The sequence below is a fragment of the Pteropus medius genome, unplaced genomic scaffold (assembly GCF_902729225.1).
Source record: "Pteropus medius unplaced genomic scaffold, Ma_sr-lr_union100, whole genome shotgun sequence".
In the NCBI taxonomy this organism is placed as follows: domain Eukaryota; kingdom Metazoa; phylum Chordata; class Mammalia; order Chiroptera; family Pteropodidae; genus Pteropus; species Pteropus medius.
Window position 1 is genome coordinate 16,520,217 of NW_024346667.1, and position 6,000 is coordinate 16,526,216.

Here is a 6,000-nt window from a genome sequence, read left to right on the forward strand (position 1 = left end):
AAGAATCATTGCAAAGTAGATCGTTAAGTCAGTTGTTGAACTCATCATGTATTTTTCCATAAAGTGGCTTAATTTATGGTACTTTATTTTCCAAATGGAGTTATATTAAAGGCCAACCTGGTAACTAACTACCATTTATAGTGTTTCTTTGATGAGTTGTGTTCCATTTGGATGCTTCAGTCTTAGCCATTAAGGCTTCAGTCTTAGCCTCCCAGAACCACCTCAGATAAGAATGACAGCTGAGATTCTCAGAATGGAAGCTATTTATATGAACCCAGTGTAAGGTGCTCTTGTCTTAGAAGACCACCCACAGTTACTGTCAGCAAAGACTATTACTAGTCCACATGGAATTACATGGAATTAAGAGTGCTTGGCACTTTTTAAAAATTAAGGTTACTAAATTAAATTAGCTGGAGTGTCAGATGTTTCCTTTACCAAGAGATGAAAAGACAGTAGGTTTTTTCAGATACTTTTCAAACTTCTTTTAAACAGAGCAGAGTGCAGGCTCTCAGCCACACTGTCCTGCCATCCCACCTTCCTTAGCTGAAAGCTGAGCCAAGCCTGTATTATCCCGGGCTACCTTGGAAGCACGTGATCTAGGAAATAGCTTGTTAGAGCTGTCCTAGTACTCTTGAAGAGGTCCCTTGGGTGGTTTGGGGAGAGAGAGCACAAGAGCCCTTGCAGCTTGCAGTGTTTATAACCTGACTCTGCAGCCACTTCAAAGAGATGTCATCTATTGCAGAAGTTCTGTAACAGGTGCAGCGATGCAGTGCTAAATTTATTTTCAATTATGTCTTGTAAAAAAAAAAAAAAAACTTGGATCTCTTCAGTAGCCTATATTTCACATATTGGAAAATAAGCGCCACCTTTATAGCCGCAAACCCATACGTGCATTTTGTTCTTCTTTGAAGATCATCAATTCAATGTGATACTCATTCAAATGAATATCGTATTTCATTTATGTTTGCATAAATGTTCACTGGGACTCTTCATCACTTGAAAATTTTTATTTAAGTTGGTTTTAGGAAAATAACTGAAAATAACCTACTTGTTTTGGCAGATTGAACTTTCCTCCTTGAAATGCATGAGTGTGTGGAGCTTTAGAGCCTAAGTATCTAAATGGGATTGTGAACAGTTTTAATCTTCTTATAACACTCACTGGGAATATAGACAAACCACACCCCAGTTTCTTTACACAGCCACAGAAAGGTATCTCAAAGGCAAAAGAAGTCCTTCTCTTCTAATAAGTGAACTGAGGGAAATTAGCATTTGGGTATCAGGTTAATTTTTAATTCTCCATGATCCTCGGGAAAAGCTGAAAAGCTTTAGGGTTTCAGTAGACATGGTGTTCGGGGAAAGGCTGTAATTACCGTATCTTTGTAGGTTGTGCTCTCACTTTCCTTATGATTCTTCAGTCCCAGAAAGTGTTAATGCAGCTCATTTCTCTACAGCAATAATTGGTCAGAAGTTGTTTGTATGAGCCACAGTTCTGATCTGGTGCCATGTATTGGTTTCACATTGAGTCACAAAAATCCATATACCATAGGATTTCTTGACCTTTACAGGTTTAACTGTAGCCATACAATGCTGTTGCTCCACTTCTCTAATTGCTGGGCGGTCTACCTGACACTATCCTACCAACACGATGTAGTGCTGTCTTGAGCGACTTCCCCCTCCGTGTGTGCATGTCCCATGATGAGCACAGTGGTACCAGGCCACCCACCTTCCGGGATGGGACTGAGGTTATGGCTTCTTTCAGAAGATGTTGGCAGGGGAGGAAAGCTCTAGAGCTATATCCATGGAGAGAAAAAACTATTCCGGAAAGAAATTTTTTTCATTACCTTGATTTTCTTACATTCATTAATATTTTTATAGTCTATGTAGACTTGCCTGACTTGAAGAATTTCACAAAGTCTAAAAGTCAGTCATAAATGACATTCATTTTAAATTTTGAGATTTGTCCAAATCAACCTTCCAAAGTTTTAACGTACCCAACTCCCACCTGCGGTGTGTGTGTGTGTGGGGGGGTCCCTTTCTCCATTCTCTCAGATTCGCAATACCCACCCCCTCTTTTATTTGGCACTCTGAAAGGTGAAAAAGTTATGTTTTTAAAAATTAATCTCTTTAAATTTAATTATAATTTAATCATTAGTGCTTTTGTATACTTAGACACCATTTGCATTTCTTTTTTCTGTTTTATCCATTCATACCTTTTCCCCATTTTTTCCTTTTGGGTTATTTGTTTTGATTTGTAGAAGTTCTTTATGTTTTATTGATATTAAGCATTTGTCTGTCAAATATTCTAGAATCTCTCATTTGTTTTTACTTTAGTATGACTCATAGTGTAAAAAAAGTTTAATTTCGGAGTAGTCAATCCATCAATGTTTTCCTTTACAGTTTCTAGGAGTCCTGAAATGCCTTCCTATTCCAAGGTTATAAAAATGTTTTAACATCCTCTGTTTTATACTTTCAGTTTTACGTTTAGATCATCAGAGTATTTGGAATTTATAATTTATATTTACATGTCACATAAAGTCTGAATTTAACTCTATTTTCTTTCAAATGAATAGTCGATTGTCTCAAAATTCTTTCCTCAATGACTTGAAATGACATCTTCCTTCTTTATTAAATTCTCACACTTCCCGGCATCTGCTCCTGGACTTTCAGGTTCTCTCCACTGATTTAATCAGGGATCAGAGAAGGCTTTCTCAGGGAATAAGGTGAGGTGCAAAGGTGGCGTCTTGATTGGGCTAATAATGTGGGAGGTAGGGGGCTTGGAGTGGTCAGGGAGGATAGCTTTCCAGGAGGTGCTGAGGCACCTTGAGGTATGAAACAGGCAGGTCCGTCAGGGGGCAAGTCCTGTGAAATGGAGGCTCCGGTTCTCCCACCGGGATAAATAGGTTAAGCTCTTGAACATTCTGACCCCGCCTTCCTCTGAAGCCCTGTCTCTGCCCTAGCCCTTCTTGATTTTAAAAATGGTTTGATGGCTACAGCAGCATTCAGTGGGTTCCCTCCTTTGCTCATATGCTCCCCCTAACACATCATCCCCCTCTGACCTTAAAAGTCCTTTCTTTTTACTTCAATTCCTCTTCCTGCCTGCACCACCCCGTCCCACCCTGGAGAGTACCTCGCACACCTTTCTAGGAAGCCCGTCCCCCACTGCCCTGCGCCAGTGCGTTTGCCACATGACCCCTAGTTGTTTGTTGGAGTCTGAGTCCTTCTTTGGGCTGGATGGTTTTCGTAGTCAGGGATCATCTTTGTATTTGCACGGTCTAGTGTGGAACCTGGCATATAGACAATTTATTCAATAATATGTGTTGACTGAATGCATGAACAAGATAAAAAAAAAGATCACTGCCCTTCTAAAAATGTCAGCTTTGTTGTGCAGCGTAGCACACACTGCGGTACAGCTAAGCAATAACATCTGTTTGCTTTTCTCTTTGCAAAAGAGAGACTCTCATCACAACACTTCTATTCACGCATGGGAGATTTTCACGTGTGATTCTTGTGCCTGGAGTATCTTGAGGAAGACTGACAGATTCCTGGGTAAACTCTAGTCTCTAGTAGGGATGCAGCAGCAGCCCTCCTCCTGCTGCGTGTGTCAGTGTTTTAGCCTGAAGCTTTCAGGTGTGTGTCACCTTACAGGACCAGAGTAAGAAGAGAGGGAGTGGGGGGGGGATGGCTCCGAAGGGGGAGCCATAATCTGAGCAAGGCACAGGACCCAAGTGAACTGCCATCGAGAGCGTTAGGGAAATGTTTAGCACATGACCCTTTGTGTCATATTCAAAACAGAATGGTTAAACACCTGCCTCTCTCATTTCACCAAAAACATTGCATGTAGAACTAACTTGGCATTACCTGCTGACATTTTAGGTTTTTATTTGTGCTGAAGTGATGTAGCTTAAGGAAAACACATCATTTTGACATTCCTACTCAATTACAGCATAAAATATATGGGAATAGCGCTGTGTGTACCCACTTCATGTGCGCAGCACTGAAGGTTTCCTGCGACAGTCACTGTGGGAGTTTTTATTTAACTCTCTGACTGCTGAAGTCAGGACCCTTCCGGAATGAGTCTCTGGGTCGGGTATTTATAGACTAAGGTGAATGATAACATACAGCACAGAAAATGTTCTGAAGATGATTCCAGGTGGACAGGTACCATGTGGAGATTCTTTATGATCCTGGCCCAAAGCTGATGTGGGAGGACCCCCGGAATGGAATTTGTGCCATCTTCATTGTTTTCAGGCTGCATATGCTAGTAGAATATGCAGACATTTTTATCCCTAATCAAAGGTCAAGCTGAGGCTGAGAGGAAATATTTAGTTTCTGGGAAGCAATGAATGTATCAACCTTTGTAAAAGAAGCAAACAATATAGGTGTACATCTCCCTGAGGTCAGAATCTTTGTTCTCCTGACATTATAGTCCTTGGATGTGTGTGTGTGTGTGTGTGTGTGTGTGTGTGTGTGTGTGCGCATGTGTGCGCTTTGTGATATGATAATAGAATGTTTAATCCAGGTCACATAATCATTTTCCCATATAATACCTGCAAGGGAGCCTTAGTATCATTAATATTACTTTAATCCATAAAATAAATATGATATTTGTTTCAAGAGGAATCTAGCAAAGGACTGAAAACAAGAGATGTCTTGGTGTCCTTGTCTTAGAGTGGAAACAGGAAATTCCTGGCAGAGAGAGATGTGATCTCAATTATTTAACTAGGGTATTGATGCTTAGACTATAGGTGACAACCTAAGTGTTTTACATAATAACATTCATTTTTGTTGTAGTTTATAGCTAAGCAAATATAGTCACTTTACAGATACACAGTTGGGCTTCAGACTTCAAGGACAAACTAAATAATGATTGGATAAAGTATATAAAAGATGTTAGTCTAAAGACCTGCTGTCCTGGTCTAAGAAGCAAAATATGCTCCTAAGTAAGATTTATCTGCTGAACATCTTACAGTTTTCTCCTAAACAAGCCACGAGTGTCACCTAATAAGGTTGTGTTTGATTCCAAACTATGCCTCTTTTCACAATGAGACAAGAAACTAATGAAATGTCTAAGCTTTAATCTGAATTGAATTGCTTGGGTCCAGGATAGATAAAAACATGTCAATGGGCAATTACAAATATGCCTAAAATAACTGTACAATTCGAATTCAGAAATATTTTTAGTCAGTAGAGGAAAGCATTGGTATGTTGTAACTAATATGTATTTTTTCTGTAACAATTAGAATACAATTTATCACTAAAATAATTACATAGTTTTGAGGAGAAGACTGAATGACCATCAGATGCCTGCCTTCTTAGTTTACTGTTCTTTGTTGCTTTTGTTCTTCTACACCCAGGTTCAGACTACTCTATCCTTGTATTTATAGATAATTCTTCCATAAGAGGAGTAGCAGTGGGGAGGTTAGGAGATGAATAAATTGATCCTAATCATTCCCATATAAATAACCTCACCTTCTCACCCTCTTCCACCTTATTTCCTATTATATTTTCCAACAAAGGAAGGAAGGTAAACATGAGAAACTTCTACGAGTACAGTCTATAATTCTCTAGAAACCCAAAACCTTCCATATCTATAATAAGCTTTCAATAGTCTGTAATTCTCTGGAAACCCAATTCCTTCCATATCTATAATAAGCTTTCAATCAACTAGAGATTTTTCCCTGTGCCTGCTATAGTCTACTTTTATGAAACATGCAGATTTTAAGAAAATAAATTGATAATTTTCCTTGCTTCTGATTATTGTACATTTGGATAAATCTACATCTGGAGCATCAAAATTCAGGTTCAGGAAATGAAAGGTATATAAGGCTTGCCTCTGCCCCACGGGAATGAGAAAATTCCACAGACTAGGTTCTAGGTTTGCTAATTCATGCACATTCACAGAGACTGAAAATTCACTAGATTTTACAAACCAATGTTTTCTACTCTTGGAGAAAATACACTGGCTGAATTGTTTTGAAAAAGGAAGGAAGGAAGGAAGGA

The 6,000-nt window shown here is 39.1% G+C and overlaps 1 protein-coding gene across 1 annotated transcript in view; it reads left to right on the plus strand.

Moving 5' to 3' along the window:
- MFAP3L (microfibril associated protein 3 like) overlaps window positions 1–6,000 on the plus strand; it is a 38,930-nt gene that overhangs the window by 26,559 nt on the left and 6,371 nt on the right. The window lies entirely within an intron of this gene.